Source organism: Pleurodeles waltl, chromosome 3_1 (assembly GCF_031143425.1).
Source record: "Pleurodeles waltl isolate 20211129_DDA chromosome 3_1, aPleWal1.hap1.20221129, whole genome shotgun sequence".
In the NCBI taxonomy this organism is placed as follows: domain Eukaryota; kingdom Metazoa; phylum Chordata; class Amphibia; order Caudata; family Salamandridae; genus Pleurodeles; species Pleurodeles waltl.
The window spans coordinates 1,631,868,526-1,631,887,311 of NC_090440.1; the positions used below are offsets into that span (position 1 = coordinate 1,631,868,526).

The following is an 18,786-nucleotide window of genomic DNA, read 5'->3' on the forward strand; positions in this document are numbered from 1 at the left end:
TAGAGAGGAAGAGTCAGGTCACCTACCTGGTGGACCTGGGCACAAGCAGGAGCCCCAAGAGGGTGATCCATGTAAACCGCCTTAAGCTCTTCCACGACAGGGCTGATGTCAATCTGTTGATGGTAACAGATGAGGATCAGGAGGCAGAGAGTGAACCTCTCCCTGATCTTCTGTCATCAGACCCAAAAGATGGTACAGTAGATGGAGTGATCTACTCAGACACCCTCTCTGGCCAACAGCAAGCTGATTGTAGGAGAGTCCTACAACAGTTTCCTGAACTCTTCTCCTTAACCCCTGGTCAGACACACCTGTGTACCCATGATGTGGACACAGGAGACAGCATGCCTGTCAAGAACAAAATCTTTAGACAGTCTGACCATGTTAAGGAAAGCATCAAGGTGGAAGTCCACAAGATGCTGGAATTGGGAGTCATTGAGCGCTCTGACAGCCCCTGGGCTAGCCCAGTGGTCTTAGTCCCCAAACCTCACACCACAGATGGAAAGAAAGAGATGAGGTTTTGTGTGGACTACAGAGGGCTCAATTCTGTCACCAAGACAGATGCTCATCCAATTCCAAGAGCTGATGAGCTCATTGATAAATTAGGTGCTGCCAAATTTCTAAGTACCTTTGACTTGACAGCAGGGTACTGGCAAATAAAAATGGCACCTGGAGCAAAAGAAAAGACAGCATTCTCCACACCTGATGGGCATTATCAGTTTACTGTTATGCCCTTTGGTTTAAAGAATGCCCCTGCCACCTTCCAAAGGTTGGTGAATCAAGTCCTTGCTGGCTTGGAGTCCTTTAGCACAGCTTATCTTGATGATATTGCTGTCTTTAGCTCCACCTGGCAGGATCACCTGGTCCACCTGAGGAAGGTTTTGAAGGCTCTGCAATCTGCAGGCCTCTCTATCAAGGCATCCAAATGCCAGATAGGGCAGGGAACTGTGGTTTACTTGGGACACCTTGTAGGTGGAGGCCAAGTTCAGCCACTCCAACCCAAGATCCAGACTATTCTGGACTGGGTAGCTCCAAAAACCCAGACTCAAGTCAGGGCATTCCTTGGCTTGACTGGGTACTACAGGAGGTTTGTGAAGGGGTATGGATCCATTGTGACAGCCCTCACTGAGCTCACCTCCAAGAAAATGCCCAAGAAAGTGAACTGGACTGTGGACTGCCAACAGGCCTTTGACACCCTGAAACAGGCAATGTGCTCAGCACCAGTTCTCAAAGCTCCAGATTATTCTAAGCAGTTCATTGTGCAGACTGATGCCTCTGAACATGGGATAGGGGCAGTTTTGTCCCAAACAAATGATGATGGCCTTGACCAGCCTGTTGCTTTCATTAGCAGGAGGTTACTCCCCAGGGAGCAGCGTTGGAGTGCCATTGAGAGGGAGGCCTTTGCTGTGGTCTGGTCCCTGAAGAAGCTGAGACCATACCTCTTTGGGACTCACTTCCTAGTTCAAACTGACCACAGACCTCTCAAATGGCTGATGCAAATGAAAGGTGAAAATCCTAAACTGTTGAGGTGGTCCATCTCCCTACAGGGAATGGACTTTATAGTGGAACACAGACCTGGGACTGCCCATGCCAATGCAGATGGCCTTTCCAGGTTCTTCCACTTAGAAAATGAAGACTCTCTTGGGAAAGGTTAGTCTCATCCTCTTTCGTTTGGGGGGGGGTTGTGTAAGGAAATGCCTCCTTGGCATGGTTGCCCCCTGACTTTTTGCCTTTGCTGATGCTATGTTTACAATTGAAAGTGTGCTGAGGCCTGCTAACCAGGCCCCAGCACCAGTGTTCTTTCCCTAACCTGTACTTTTGTATCCACAATTGGCAGACCCTGGCATCCAGATAAGTCCCTTGTAACTGGTACTTCTAGTACCAAGGGCCCTGATGCCAAGGAAGGTCTCTAAGGGCTGCAGCATGTCTTATGCCACCCTGGAGACCTCTCACTCAGCACAGACACACTGCTTGCCAGCTTGTGTGTGCTAGTGAGGACAAAACGAGTAAGTCGACATGGCACTCCCCTCAGGGTGCCATGCCAGCCTCTCACTGCCTATGCAGTATAGGTAAGACACCCCTCTAGCAGGCCTTACAGCCCTAAGGCAGGGTGCACTATACCATAGGTGAGGGTACCAGTGCATGAGCATGATACCCCTACAGTGTCTAAATAAAACCTTAGACATTGTAAGTGCAGGGTAGCCATAAGAGTATATGGTCTGGGAGTCTGTCAAACACGAACTCCACAGCACCATAATGGCTACACTGAAAACTGGGAAGTTTGGTATCAAACTTCTCAGCACAATAAATGCACACTGATGCCAGTGTACATTTTATTGTAAAATACACCACAGAGGGCACCTTAGAGGTGCCCCCTGAAACTTAACCGACTATCTGTGTAGGCTGACTAGTTTTAGCAGCCTGCCACAAACCGAGACATGTTGCTGGCCCCATGGGGAGAGTGCCTTTGTCACTCTGAGGCCAGTAACAAAGCCTGCACTGGGTGGAGATGCTAACACCTCTCCCAGGCAGGAATTGTCACACCTGGCGGTGAGCCTCAAAGGCTCACCTCCTTTGTGCCAACCCAGCAGGACACTCCAGCTAGTGGAGTTGCCCGCCCCCTCCGGCCAGGCCCCACTTTTGGCGGCAAGGCCGGAGAAAATAATGAGAATAACAAGGAGGAGTCACTGGCCAGTCAGGACAGCCCCTAAGGTGTCCTGAGCTGAGGTGACTCTAACTTTTAGAAATCCTCCATCTTGCAGATGGAGGATTCCCCCAATAGGGTTAGGATTGTGACCCCCTCCCCTTGGGAGGAGGCACAAAGAGGGTGTACCCACCCTCAGGGCTAGTAGCCATAGGCTACTAACCCCCCAGACCTAAACACGCCCTTAAATTTAGTATTTAAGGGCTACCCTGAACCCTAGAAAATTAGATTCCTGCAACGACAAGAAGAAGGACTGCCTAGCTGAAAACCCCTGCAGAGGAAGACCAGAAGACGACAACTGCCTTGGCTCCAGAAACTCACCGGCCTGTCTCCTGCCTTCCAAAGATCCTGCTCCAGCGACGCCTTCCGAAGGGACCAGCGACCTCGACATCCTCTGAGGACTGCCCCTACTTCGAAAAGACAAGAAACTCCCGAGGACAGCGGACCTGCTCCAAGAAAAGCTGCAACTTTGTTTCCAGCAGCTTTAAAGAACCCTGCAAGCTCCCCGCAAGAAGCGTGAGACTTGCAACACTGCACCCGGCGACCCCGACTCGACTGGTGGAGATCCGACGCCTCAGGAGGGACCCCAGGACTACTCTGATACTGTGAGTACCAAAACCTGTCCCCCCTGAGCCCCCACAGCGCCGCCTGCAGAGGGAATCCCGAGGCTTCCCCTGACCGCGACTCTTTGAACCTAAAGTCCCGACACCTGGGAGAGACCCTGCACCCGCAGCCCCCAGGACCTGAAGGACCGGACTTTCACTGGAGAAGTGACCCCCAGGAGTCCCTCTCCCTTGCCCAAGTGGAGGTTTCCCCGAGGAATTCCCCCCTTGCCTGCCTGCAGCGCCGAAGAGATCCCGAGATCTCCCATTGACTTCCATTACAAACCCGACGCTTGTTTCTACACTGCACCCGGCCGCCCCCGCGCTGCTGAGGGTGAAATTTCTGTGTGGACTTGTGTCCCCCCCGGTGCCCTACAAAACCCCCCTGGTCTGCCCTCCGAAGACGCGGGTACTTACCTGAAAGCAGACCGGAACCGGGGCACCCCCTTCTCTCCAGTCTAGCCTATGTGTTTTGGGCACCACTTGGAACTCTGCACCTGACCGGCCCTGAGCTGCTGGTGTGGTGACTTTGGGGTTGCTCTGAACCCCCAACGGTGGGCTACCTTGGACCAAGAACTGAACCCTGTAAGTGTCCTACTTACCTGGTAAAACTAACAAAAACTTACCTCCCCCAGGAACTGTGAAAATTGCACTAAGTGTCCACTTTTAAAACAGCTATTTGTCAATAACTTGAAAAGTATACATGCAATTTTGATGATTTGAAGTTCCTAAAGTACTTACCTGCAATACCTTTCGAATGAGCTATTACATGTAGAATTTGAACCTGTGGTTCTTAAAATAAACTAAGAAAAGATATTTTTCTATACAAAAACCTATTGGCTGGATTTGTCTCTGAGTGTGTGTACCTCATTTATTGTCTATGTGTATGTACAACAAATGCTTAACACTACTCCTTGGATAAGCCTACTGCTCGACCACACTACCACAAAATAGAGCATTAGTATTATCTATTTTTACCACTATTTTACCTCTAAGGGGAACCCTTGGACTCTGTGCATGCTATTCCTTACTTTGAAATAGCACATACAGAGCCAACTTCCTACATGTGGGTATAAAATATAGATTGTCAGCCTGTAGATAGTAGTAATGTGTATACATTTTAGATGTGGAGTGCACTCTTATTGTGTGGTGAGCTTACTGCCTATGCAGTCATACTAGCATATTAGTACTGTAGGAGGCTGGCGTAGTTTATGACGTACACCTATTGTGTGGTGCCCTATACTGAGTCCAGGCAAGCCTTTGTGATAGTGAATAGGTGTCCAGATAGCAAAAGCTCTCTAGGGCTTGTTGAGGCGAGCTGCTGAAGCTTTTCCAGGAAGTATGCAAAGCACTTGCAATACCACAGTAGTCAGTCAGTAACTCACTCACAAACAACCACACAAGTGTTGCAAAAATAAAGGTTACTTTATTACAGCTCTACTACTAGACTAGCACTGCTGTATCTCCCATAGACTATTCAGGGCCCAACCATATACTAAGAAAGTGGAATGTGAAATTGTAAATCCAAGGTTAGTGTGGCAATTAGCAGGGGGGGGGGGGGGGGGGGTGTAGATCGAAACACCAGAGTTAAGTACGGTGTGTGTCCCCAGCGACCAGCCCACCTAGTCGTCTCCTAGGCTAATACAGAGAGTTGTGTTTTAAGATCATGGGGTTCAGAACCCTTCACAGTGACCCCAAGGAAACAAGCATACAAGAGGAAAGTTGGAGAGTGCCTCCACCCCAGGATACCCAGAAAACAGGAGTACCTAACCCAGGGAACCCGGATACAGAGGGGAGAAGGGACTCTATCTGAAGTCAGTGGATGCCTCGGATTGCCCAGCTGCTGTCACAACCGGTGGTCCTGGACCATGCCAGTGGAACCCAGGGACGGATTTCAGAAGTGGAGGAGCTGAAAAGGAAGGGGACAGAGTCCAGCACCCTAGAAGGTGCCCAGGTGGCAATGCCCACCCTCCTAGAGGTGATGTTCCTGCAAGTCGGTAGAAGAAGTTCAGCTACGGGGTCCAGAAGATCCCAGGAGTCGCATACAAGCTGTCCCACGACAGTCACCAGATTGCAGGAGGCCAGTGACCAGCCAGGTCACCATCAAGCACTAACAAATATAAGCAAGAGCTAAAGAAGTGTTTGCAAAGGTTTGGGAACCAGCAAGGTCCAGGAGATTCTACCCTTGAGGGGGAGTTACGGATGTCCTTCAGCACACAGGAAGGCCAGCAGAAGTCGATGGAGGCCCCACAAATGACTCACAGGCGATGGACACAGGAAGTCACAAGAAGGCCTCACCAGCACAACAAAAGAGAAGTCCCATGCCACAGGAGTTGCAGGACAGGGGCTGATCTTTGAGCTGCAGAGTGCTGGAGGCTGGGGCTTCTTGGTGTCTGAAGATCTCCTAGAGGCAGAGTCATCAAGCCTTGGCAAGTGCAACAGTTGTGATGTACAGGGGTTCCAGTCCAGTGGCAGGAGCATGGGCCCACATTCTCCCAAGTTGGTCAGAAGACAAGCAGGACCCAGAGGAAGACACAGACGCACCACTTGTGAAGCAGAGCCTTTCGATGTTTGTGGACAGCAGACCCCCACCAGCCGGTCGACATTGTCTTAAAGTGCCTGCGGTTGCAGGGGAGTGACTCCTTCACTCCAAGGAGATTACTTAATGCTTCAAGGTGCAAACTGAGTCCTTGTGACCCTGGAGGATGCACAGCCTTAGGTGTTGCTGAATTTATGCAGGTTCCAAAGAAACAACGTCGCGAGGGCAGCCGTCCCATCAGTAACAGACATGTTTCGGTTTAAAGCAGACCAGCAGCAGTTCCAGAGGCCAGGAGCAGAAGATGTCTTTCAGAGAGTTCCTTGGAGAATCTTGCTTGACAAATATGAGGACCCACCCATGGGGGAGCCCTTAAATAACCCTAAAAAGGGGTTGGTCACTCTCTGAAGTGACCCACCTATCAGAGTGGGTCAGGGACGTCATCTACCTGGCCTAACCAGTCAGATGCTCCCAGGGCATCCAAGATGGCAGAATCAAGTGGTCACCTGGCGGAGCTATGTGTACCTCCCTCGGGGAGGAGCTGGACAGAGGGGTGATCTCTCCCCAGTCCTTTGTGTAGTTTCACACCAGAGAGGGAACCAGGGGTTCCTGAAATGGTGCAAACTGGATTTTGCAAGGAGTACACCAAATGTGCTCTCAAGGCAGTCTGGTGGTGCTCAGAGGCCACTCCAGCATTTAGACACCTAATACACAGGTGGTCACACCTATCTCTTGCAGGAAGACCTTGGTTCTGCCCCTTCGGCCGGAGCCTGGCTCACTGGCTGAAGAGGAGAAACAGTGTCTGGGGTCAGCAGCAGCATAGGTTGGTATCTGGAACCCAGAAGGCTGCACAGGCAGAACTGGGGTATTGGCTAAAGAACCCCCAGAGTACATGGTATCGTGCAACTAACACTGGAATCTGTGTAGTTGTATGATTCCAACATGTTATCAAACATGCCTAGGTTCGGAGAAGCCATTATGAAGTTGGACCACTCGTGTTGATCAGTGTCCACTACATACCTTAAGATGGCTTCCCCGCACTTACAGGGTCCAGGAAATGGCATGGGGTCTGTCGGGGCATCCAGCTCATGCAGGGGTACCTTTACACTTAGGGACATTCTCCCTGGCCTTGGACTGAAATGCCTACCAGAGGGGTGACATAGTGTCTAAGTGCAGTGCAACCTTTCACGCAGGCTGTAACGGCAGGCCTGCAGACAGTTTGCTTGGACTCCCATGGGTGGCACAATATATGCTGCAGCCCATGGAAGACCTTTGGTATACCAATGCCCTGGGTACCTAAGTACTATATACAAGAGACTTGCATGGGTGCACCAGTATGCCATTTGTGGGTGTAAAAAGTTTATGAACAACCAAAATTAGAGGAGAAAGCACAGTCACTGGGGTTCTGATTAGCAGGATCCCAGTGAACTACAGTCTAAACAAACTGACATCGGTCAGAAGGTGGGGGTAAATATGATAAAAAGATGGCACTTTCCTACAAGTACTGTGAAATGTATGCCCTGCTGCTAATGTTCATATACATGCAGGTATGCAACATGTCCCGTTGGATCTGTTTTGTTTGAAAAAAACTAAAGCTAATAATAAAAAAAAAAATACTTGTGACACCCTGATCAAGAAGTATAATTTTATCTGAGTATAATACTTTGGACTTCGTATATAGGAAATATGCAAGTTTATGCACGCTGGAATAAAGAGAAAAGAAATGCACATAATTTAAACCTTCCACCACAGATATAATTTATAATAAAGAGAAAATAAGAAATACCAATGATCCAGAGAGAAAAATACTGCTGTAAAACCCACTGGAGGGTGCTGTGTAATGTAAGGAAAGAAAACGGGAATTATTATTGAAAGCCCACTGGAGGACCGAGATTGGAAGATCTGCAAATGAGAAAGGAGATATGGCGTATATATATATATATATATATATATATATATATATATATATGTTCGATGGCATGTGTAGCTGCAGATACACATGCTGTGCACAGTCCGCCATCTGGTGTTGGGCTCGGAGTGTTACAAGTTGTTTTTCTTCGAAGAATTCTTTTCGAGTCACGAGACCGAGGGACTCCTCCCATTTCGATTCCATTGCGCATGGGCGTCGACTCCATCTTAGATTGTTTTTTTTCCGCCATCGGGTTCAGACGTGTTCCTTTTCGCTCCGTGTTTCTGGTCGGAAAGTTAGTTAGAATCTCGGAAAAAATCGTCGGTATTGTTTGCGTTCGGTATCGGGTTAGTTAGAACAAATCGGCACGAATTTTGAAGAGCTCTGGTGGCCCTTCGGGGTTTTTTCGATCCCCCGTCGGGCCTGGTCGGCCCGGCCACGTGCGACTTCAAGGCTGATGGAACGGACCCCATTCCGCTTCTGCCCAACATGCCATAACAAGTATCCGTATACGGATCAGCATCTGGTCTGTAACTTGTGCTTGTCCCCCGAGCACAAGGAGGATACTTGTGAAGCCTGTCGAGCGTTTCGGTCGAGGAAGACCCTGAGAGACCGAAGAGCCAGGAGACTACAAATGGCGTCCACGCAGACAGGTCAAGAACATTTCGAGGAGGAAGAAGAAGCTTTCTCCATCCACGAGTCGGATTCTGAAGAACTCGACGCCGAAGAAACAACCAAAACCGCGAGTAAGACGTCGAAAATCAAGACTCATGAGAAGTCCACAAAAGCCCAGGGGACGCCACCGCCAACAGGCCATGGCTTAACCCGAAAACTAGGTGACCGATCCAAGGCACCGAAAAAGGGCATGCTGGTGTCGAAGTCATCCGACTCCGGTCGAGATACCGCCACACAGCAACCTCGGAGCCGAGACAGTGGCTCTGAGAAACTTCGGCACAGAGACAGCGGCACCGAAGAATTTCGGCACCGAGACACCACGCCGAAAACAAAGAAGGTTTCTTCTGAGCCTAAAAAGACTTCCGAAAAGGTTTCGGTTCCGAAACATCCAGCCTCGGAGCCGAAAACTAGTTCCTATACAGAGGAACAAGGATTAACCTCCCAATTACATAGATTTGGAGAGGAGCTTCAAGCTGTAGAGCCTGACTACACGCAAAGAAGGCTTCATATTCATGAGGACACAGGGAAGATAACCACTCTTCCCCCAATCAGGATAAAAAGGAAACTTGCCTTTCAACAAGGGGACAAGCAACCACAGGCAAAGGTGGCAAAGAAAACAACCCCACCACCTTCCCCACCACCATCAACACATGCATCACCAGCAACAACTCCACCACTGATGCACTCACCAGCTCATACCACAATGAGTCAGGATGATCCCGATGCATGGGACCTTTACGATGCTCAGGTGTCTGACAACAGCCCAGACTCCTATCTTACAAAACCCTCACCACCTGAGGACAGTACATCCTACACACAGGTGGTCGCAAGGGCAGCCGAATTTCACAACGTCTCCTTACATTCTGAACCAATTGAGGATGACTTTCTCTTTAACACCCTATCCTCCACCCATAGCCAGTACCAAAGCCTTCCCATGCTCCCAGGAATGCTAAGACATTCAAAACAAATATTTCAGGATCCAGTTAAAGGCAGAGCCATAACTCCAAGGGTGGAGAAAAAGTACAAGCCACCGCCAACAGAGCCAATCTATATTACAACACAACTAACACCAGACTCAGTAGTTGTCGGGGCAGCTCGTAAGAGAGCCAACTCTCATACCTCAGGAGACGCACCACCTCCAGACAAGGAGAGCCGCAAATTTTATGCTGTGGGAAAAAGGGTTGCAGCACAAGCAGCAAATCAATGGCGTATTGCCAATTCACAAGCACTTTTGGCAAGATACGACAGAGCTCATTGGGATGAAATGCAACATTTCATCGAACATTTACCCAAGGAGTTCCAAAAAAGAGCGCAACAGGTGGTGGAAGAGGGACAAAGTATCTCAAATAATCAGATACGGTCTTCCATGGATGCAGCAGATACAGCTGCAAGGACAATAAACACTGCAATCACAATACGAAGGCACGCATGGCTGCACACTTCAGGGTTCAAGCCGGAAATCCAACAAGCTGTGCTCAATATGCCATTTAATGAACAGCAATTGTTTGGGCCGGAGGTAGACACTGCCATTGAGAAACTCAAAAAAGACACCGATACAGCCAAAGCCATGGGCGCACTCTACTCCCCGCAGAGCAGAGGCACATTTCGGAAAACACCTTTTCGGGGAGGGTTTCGAGGTCAACCCACAGGAACCACAACCTCACAAACAAGGCCTACTTACCAGGGTCAATATCAAAGGGGAGGTTTTCGGGGGCAATATAGAGGGGGCCAATTCCCAAAAAATCAAGGAAAATTCCAAGGCCCCAAAACTCCTCAAAATAAACAGTGACTCACAAGTCACACAACCCCATCACATAACACCTGTGGGGGGAAGACTAAGCCAATTTTACAAACTTTGGGAGGAAATAACAACAGACACTTGGGTCTTAGCAATTATCCAGCATGGTTATTGCATAGAATTTCTCCAATTCCCTCCAAACGTCCCACCGAAAACACACAATATGTCAAAACACAACATATAGATCTTCTAGGACTAGAAGTTCAAGCATTGCTACAAAAGGACGCAATAGAATTAGTACCAAATCGACAAAAAAAACACAGGAGTTTACTCACTGTACTTTCTAATACCCAAAAAGGACAAAACTCTGAGACCAATTCTAGATCTCAGAACACTAAATACCTACATCAAATCAGACCACTTTCACATGGTCACGTTACAAGACGTAATCCCACTGCTCAAACAGCAAGACTACATGACAACATTAGACCTAAAAGATGCGTATTTCCATATACCAATACATCCTTCACACAGGAAATACCTAAGGTTCGTATTCCAAGGAATACATTACCAATTCAAAGTGCTACCATTCGGAATAACAACTGCGCCAAGAGTTTTTACAAAATGCCTGGCAGTAGTAGCTGCACATATCAGAAGGCAGCAAATACATGTGTTCCCGTACTTAGAGGACTAGTTAATCAAAACCAACACGCTAAGACAGTGTTCACAGCACACAAAATATGTCATACAGACCCTTCACAGGCTAGGTTTCTCCATCAACTACGCAAAATCACACCTTTTGCCGTGTCAAACACAGCAATACTTAGGAGCGACAATCAACACAGCAAAAGGGATTGTCACTCCAAGTCCACAAAGGGTTCAAACATTTCACAAGGTAATACAGGCCATGTATCCAACACAAAAGATACAAGTCAAAATGGTAATGAAACTCCTGGGCATGATGTCTTCATGCATAGCCCTTGTCCCAAACGCAAGATTGCACATGCGGCCCTTACAACAGTGCCTAGCATCACAATGGTCACAAGCACAGGGTCAACTTCTAGATCTGGTGTTGATAGACCGCCAAACATACATCTCGCTTCTATGGTGGAACAGTACAAATTTAAACCGAGGGCGGCCTTTCCAAGACCCAGTGCCATAATACGTCATAACGACGGATGGTTCCATGACAGGGTGGGGAGCACACCTCAATCAACACAGCATCCAAGGACAATGGGACATACATCAGAGGCAGTTTCACATAAATCACTTAGAACTGTTAGCAGTATTTCTAGCGCTGAAAGCATTTCAACCCATAACAACCCAAAAATACATTCTTGTCAAAACAGACAACATGACAACAATGTATTATCTAAACAAACAAGGAGGGACACACTCAACACAGTTGTGCCTCCTAACACAAAAAATATGGCATTGGGCGATTCACAACCACATTCGCCTAATAGCACAATTTATTCCAGGGATTCAGAACCAGTTGGCAGACAATCTCTCTCTCGAGATCACCAACAAACCCACGAATGGGAAATTCACCCCCAAATACTAAACAATTACTTTCAAATTTGGGGAACACCTCAAATAGATCTATTTGCAACAAAGGAAAACTCAAAATGCCAAAACTTCGCATCCAGGTACCCACAAGATCAATCCCAAGGCAATGCTCTATGGATGAACTGGTCAGGGATATTTGCGTACGCTTTTCCCCCTCTCCCTCTCCTTCCATATCTAGTAAACAGGTTGAGTCAAAACAAACTCAAACTCATACTAATAGCACCAACATGGGCAAGGCAACCTTGGTACACAACACTACTAGACCTTTCAGTAGTACCTCATGTCAAACTACCCAACAGACCAGATCTGTTAACACAACACAAATAACAGATCAGACATCCAAATCCAGCATCTTTGAATCTAGCAATTTGGCTCCTGAAATCCTCGAATTCGGACACTTAGACCTCACACAAAAATGTATGGAGGTCATAAGACAAGCTAGGAAACCTACCACTAGACACTGCTATGCAAATAAGTGGAAAAGATTTGTGTATTACTGCCATAATAATTAAATTCAGCCATTACACGCATCTCCCAAAGATATAGTGGGATATTTACTACATTTGCAAAAATCAAATCTAGCTTTCTCTTCCATAAAGATACATCTCACCGCAATATCAGCTTACCTGCAAATTACTCATTCAACTTCACTATTTAGAATACCAGTCATTAAAGCGTTTATGGAAGGCCTAAAGAGAATTATACCACCAAGAACACCACCTGTTCCTTCATGGAACCTCAACATTGTCTTAACAAGACTCATGGGTCCACCTTTCGAGCCCATGCATTCTTGTGAGATGCAATACTTAACGTGGAAAGTTGCATTTTTGATTGCCATCACATCTCTAAGAAGAGTGAGTGAGATTCAAGCATTTACCGTACAAGACCCATTTATTCAAATACATAAAAATAAAATAGTTCTAAGGACAAATCCAAATTTTTACCAAAGGTTATCTCACTGTTCCACTTAAATCAAACAGTAGAATTACCAGTGTTCTTCCCACAGCCAGATTCTGTAGCTGAAAGAGCACTACATACATTAGACATCAAAAGAGCACTAATGTACTACATTGACAGAACAAAACTAATTAGAAAAACAAAACAACTATTTATTGCCTTTCAAAAACCTCATATAGGAAATCCAATTTCAAAACAAGGCATTGCTAGGTGGATAGTTAAGTGTATTCAAACCTGCTATCTTAAAGCAAAGAGAGAGCTGCCTATTACACCAAAGGCACACTCAACCAGAAAGAAAGGTGCTACCATGGCCTTTCTAGGAAATATTCCAATGAACGAAATATGTAAGGCAGCAACATGGTCTACGCCTCATACATTTACCAAGCACTACTGTGTAGATGTGTTAACTGCACAACAAGCCACAGTAGGTCAAGCTGTACTAAGAACATTATTTCAAACTACTTCAACTCCTACAGGCTGAACCACCGCTTTTGGGGAGATAACTGCTTACTAGTCTATGCACAGCATGTGTATCTGCAGCTACACATGCCATCGAACGGAAAATGTCACTTACCCAGTGTACATCTGTTCGTGGCATTAGTCGCTGCAGATTCACATGTGCCCACCCGCCTCCCCGGGAGCATGTAGCCGTTTAGAAGTAGATCTTGAACATTTGTAAACATATTACTTTAACCTTTATTATGTACATACGTATTCATTCCATTGCATGGGCACTATTACTAATATACACAACTCCTACCTCACCCTCTGCGGGGAAAACAATCTAAGATGGAGTCGACGCCCATGCGCAATGGAATCGAAATGGGAGGAGTCCCTCGGTCTCGTGACTCGAAAAGACTTCTTCGAAGAAAAACAACTTGTAACACTCCGAGCCCAACACCAGATGGCGGACTGTGCACAGCATGTGAATCTGCAGCGACTAATGCCACGAACAGATGTACACTGGGTAAGTGACATTTTCCATATATATGTATAGATTAAAGTGAGTGATGTTATAAAAAAACTGAATTAAAGAATGAAACAGAGCAAAATTTTATTTAATGGCAAAGTACAGAATGACTTTTCGTAGAGTGAACAAAATCTGTCCTGTCCGAACGTGTTGGAATTATTCCACTAGGAATATCATATCCTATGTTTGAAGAATAGAATAACAAACTGCCTCGAGCGCCACGTTGTTCATTATAAGGGTTTTGTCAGGTACAACAATCAGGACTGCTTCACCTGGTTAGATGGCACAAGCACATTTTGAAGAGCACTGCAGCACCAGAGAGCTGTTAAATAAGTTCTCCAAAGCATTAAGTTGTAAATGCATGTTTGTGATGTATTTTTTAAACTCTATTAGTAGTTAATGTGAGTGGCATTCATACAGAACACAGGTCAAAACAATGTTATTCTTGCGCATGTTTGAGAATGTCATATCGATGCTTTACGCATGCACTGAATCCAGTTTATCACTTGTATTTTCAGAATAAATACGTATTTCAGTAATCACTAGAGTTCCAGTTGTTCATTCTTGTTGGCGAGTTACCCCACAAGGGCATCTATATTCCCAGTAGGAATGTGGCTGAAACTTTAAACTTAACCAACTCTGGAACATGCTAAAAAAACAAACCTGTAGTGTCTTAATTCCATCACTGTGTGTTGGAATGGCTCCTGTCAGGAATAACATGGTACTTTATTGTGGGATGGATGTGTTTTGAAAGTGTGGTGTTGGGTCGAGGGAGTGGAGGCAGTGACTAATTTGAACCAGTAGCTGCAGGGTGTTGGGGATATGGGAGCAGAACAAAGCAAAAAGACGGAGTAAGAGAGACAGGGAAATCGTCACAAAGGGAGAGCAGGAACCTGCAAGAGTGAGATAAGGGGGCAGAGAGGTGTCTGCAAGTGGACTTAAAAAGGCCCGAGGTTGAGTCCAGACTATCAAGCCTTGGTCTTCGGCGTACCAGCACTTGATTCTTCTACAAATTAAGGTCTTGGTGGAGGAGAGTGGGTAGAAAAAAGAGGGAGGGCCCACAACATGAAGAACACTGTTCTCATCAGTAATTATTTTGCATTTCAAGAATGGTTCTAACTCTAACACCCACCAGAGGAAGTTCCGGTTTGGTACCTTCTGTGCTTATATTACTTGCCTCTCAACTAATACTTGCCTGTTAACTGAATGGAAGGCTGTATGTGTTGCTTGTGTGTTTAATTCTACCACCTCAGTGATTCTTTTGTCTATTAATATAATTCACTGCCTGGTGGCACGGCGAAGGGGTTCAGTTAAGTTTGACAATTCAGTGGTATTTCATCCACCCTATTGCTAAGGATATTTTTCATTGGCGCGCGGACCTATTCTCTGTGCAACCTCATGCTTTCTACTGCCACCCATTTTTTGTATTCATTGTCTCCACTGCATCAGAGTAACTGCTGGGGAGATCTTTTGGCCAGTTTAACAAATACATATTTGGTTCCTTCCTTGCCCATTGGGGTGCAAAGCTGCCCAGTAGGCATTCCCAAGTTATCAATTCCATTTGCAGCCTTGTTATGCCTTCTCAGTTATCCTTAAGTTCCAAGCTGCAATAATTCTGGACAGGAGAAGCCAGATTTTTCTTTTAAGTATCTTGGCCACTTTGAGAGAACAGTCTCCAATCTGTTATGCAGCTTTAAATGTGTTAAATAGGTGAGAGGCTGATAATTCAGTTGGGTATACTAAAACCAAGCATTTCTTGCTACTCTGTGTGTACTGTAAAATGTATCCCCTTTCTGTATCGTCTATATCTTTGTTAGGGTCTAATTCCCATTTTGTTTTAAGGTCACCTAAATTGGTTTCAGTAATGTTTAGACGTCCTTTATAAATATGTTACTAGTCTTCTCCCATAACGTGGTCATTTATAACTTGTGGTTTTCAGGTTTGTCGTCTTCCCTGTCCCATTTCATCTGGAATATCTTCTGTAATGCTCCCTTTAAAAGGATCTGACCACCAAGCAAGCCATTGCTCTTTGTTAAGTTTTGTAGCTTTTTGAGTGTTCCCTTTCATAGCAGGACCCTGTCTTAGTTAGTCCACTTTTGTCCAAGAATTTAACACCCTCAAAACCTTCCTAGTCAGACGCTTACCCATCAGAGACCAGTCAGAGGTAGGATTCATCATCACCTGCCCTGCTGGCAGTCCATCACGTCAGAAAGGTGGGTTCAGCAAATAGATCAAAGGAATACTCTCTCCCCTTCGAGACTACTCCTCCATCCATGCCACCACCCTACGATCGGATGATGGAAGATCACGTGGCACTTCTCCGCGAGGAGGTTACGGCTCTCATGCCCAAAAGAGCCATAGAGAAGGTCCCTGTGGCAGAAGGTCTTGGTTGTTGTTCTTGCTACTTTCTGGTGCCCATAAAGGACAAGGGCCTCCACCCTATCCTAGATATCTGGTCCCTCAATGGCTTCCTCAGGAAGGAGAAGTTAAAAATGCTCACTCTGGCTCAGGTTCTAGCTGCCCTGAACCCAGGAGACTGGATGGTAGCGTTGGACTTGCAGGATGCCTACTTCCATATTCCTGTCCTGCCTGTCCCGAAGTTGCTTGCGTTTCACGATAGCCCACAAGCATTTTCAGTTTTTAGTGCTCCCTTTGGCTTTACCAGCGCCCCTCGGGTGTTCACCAAGGTGATGGCGGTGGTCGCAGCTCATCTGTGCAGGTCAGGGGTTTCAGTCTTCCTCTACCTCGACGACTGGCTGTTGAAGGCGGGCTCGCCTCAGGCTGTCATTTCCCTCCAGCAGACTATGGCAGACCTCCTGCATTCAGTGGGGTGCACTATAAATGTGCCGAAGTCACACCTGATTCCCTCTCAAACGCTCCCCTTCATCGGAGCTGTTCTGGATATGGTGCAGTTTTGGGCCTATCCTTCCAAGCAGCGAGTCCGGGATATTCAGGCTATAATACCAATCTTGGATTGGATACTCTATCTTGGATTTATGTGAGAATGGCTCCGAGGCTGCTGGGCCTCATGGCCTCCTGCATCATGTTGGTGACACATGCCTGATGGCATATGCAGGCTCTACAGTGGGACCTGAAGTTCCAGGTGGTGCAGCATCAGGGAAATCTCTCAGACGTTATCCAGGTCTCAGAGGGAACTGCACAAGATCTGCATTGGTGGATTTTGAGCCACAACTGGGTCAGAGGTAGAACCCTCTCCCTTCCCGAACCAGATCTGACAATAGTGACAGATACGTCACTCCTGGGATGGAGTGGCCACATGGGAGAGGTGGAGATCAGACGCATCTGGTCTCTGGTAGAGTCTGGGCTTCACATCATTCTTTTGGAGCTCTGGGCGATCAGACTGGCATTGAAAGCATTTCTTCCCATAGGGAAAGTAGTGCAGGTGTTCATGGAAAACACCACCACCATGTGATACTGCAACAAGCAGGGTGGGGTGCGGTCATGGACTCTTTGTTAGGAGGCTGTGCGCCTCTGGACATGGCTGGAATATCAGGGCCTTTCCCTGATGGTTCACCACCTGTTGCGCTCTCTGAATGCCAGAGCAGGCGAACTCAGCAGGCAATTCCTGGTTGATCTTGAATGGAGTCTCTGATCTTGAATGGAGTCTCCATCCAGAGGTGGCGCAAGGTGTCATTCAGCAGCAGAGATAGCCTTGGTTAGATCTGTTCGCCTCTGCAGTGGATGCCCAATGTTAGCAGTTTTGCACGTTTGAGTTTCCAAGGCGGCACTCGCTCAGCAATGCTTTTTGTAGCGATTGGAGCTCAAGCCTTTTGTACACCTTTCCTCCCATACTACTACTGCCCAGAGTTGCCAAGAAGATAAAGAAGGACCAGGCCCAAGTCATCCTTGTGGCACCGGACTGGGCACGAAGAGTTTGCTATCCTAACCTATTGAGCATGGCCATCAATCCTCCGATTGGATTGCCACTTCGGGAAGGATCTTCTGTTGCAGCAGCAGGGGAGGGTTCTCCACCTGAAACTGTCCAGTCTCCGCCTTCTTGCGTGGAAATTGAGCAGAAAGTTAGACAGCTTTTGACCTCCTTCCCAAAGTCCATAACGTAATCTTTGCAGCTAGGGGTCCACCCACCAAAACAGTATACGCCTTTTGATGGAACAAAGTTGTGACATGGTGCACAGACAAGTCTGTTACACCTCCCCTCCACCCTTCCCCTTTCTGCCCCTCATTCAAGATCCTTTTGTGTATACTTTTTGGCCCAACAGGGCTCTGCTTTGGGCACACTCAAAGGTGATTTGTCTGCTATCTCTGCTTTTCTAAGATTGCCTGACCAGCCCTTCTTGTTTAAATCTCCAGTTGTTCGTAAGTTCATAAGGATCTTACCCATATGTTTCCTCTATCACCATTCATAATGACCCAATGGGAGCTGAATCTGTTTCTTAAGTTTTTTAATGTGCATTCCTTTTGAGCTGCTCCATAACTGGCAGACTTTAACAGACGTTAAAAACAGCATTTCTTGTGGCCATCACATCTGCACGCAGGCTGAGTAAGCTTCAGGCATTGTCATCTAAGCCACCTTACCTTTCTATCTATTCTGACAAAGTGGTGCTTTGCACCAGGGCTTTCTTTTTGCCAAAAGTGATCACGTTCTTTCATGTAAGCCAATCCATCACCTTGCCTACTTTTTATGCACCCACTCATCCTTCTAAGAAAGAGCCGAGACTCCACCACCTGGACCCAATAAGGGTGTTGACGTTCTATCTTGATCGTACTTAACAGTTCCAGGTGGATGGCCAATTCTTTGTTGGGTTTGTGGGTGCGAAGAAAGGTCGGTTAGTGAGAAGAGAACCATCTTTAGATGGGTTGTTCTCTGCATTAAAATGTGCTACTTTTTGCTGAAAAGCAACCACTTCAGCGTTTGCTCACTCATTCTACCAGAGCGACAACTGCAACCACTACGTTAGCACGCAGAGTTCAGTCCTGGACATCTGTCAGACAGCGACGTGGACATCAAGGCACACATTCACCAAACACTACTGCCTGGACAGTCAGGCCCAGAGGGTCAGGTAATTTGCCTGTTCGGTCCTGCAGTACTTCCTAGTATGATCTTGGTTTGCAGACCCTCCTCCATGGATAGTATTGCTTAGATATCT

At 46.9% G+C, this 18,786-nt stretch overlaps 1 protein-coding gene across 6 annotated transcripts in view; it reads right to left on the reverse strand.

Annotated features, from left to right (window-relative positions):
• The window catches only part of METTL5 (methyltransferase 5, N6-adenosine), a 178,752-nt gene that overhangs the window by 20,769 nt on the left and 139,197 nt on the right, over positions 1-18,786 (reverse strand). The window lies entirely within an intron of this gene.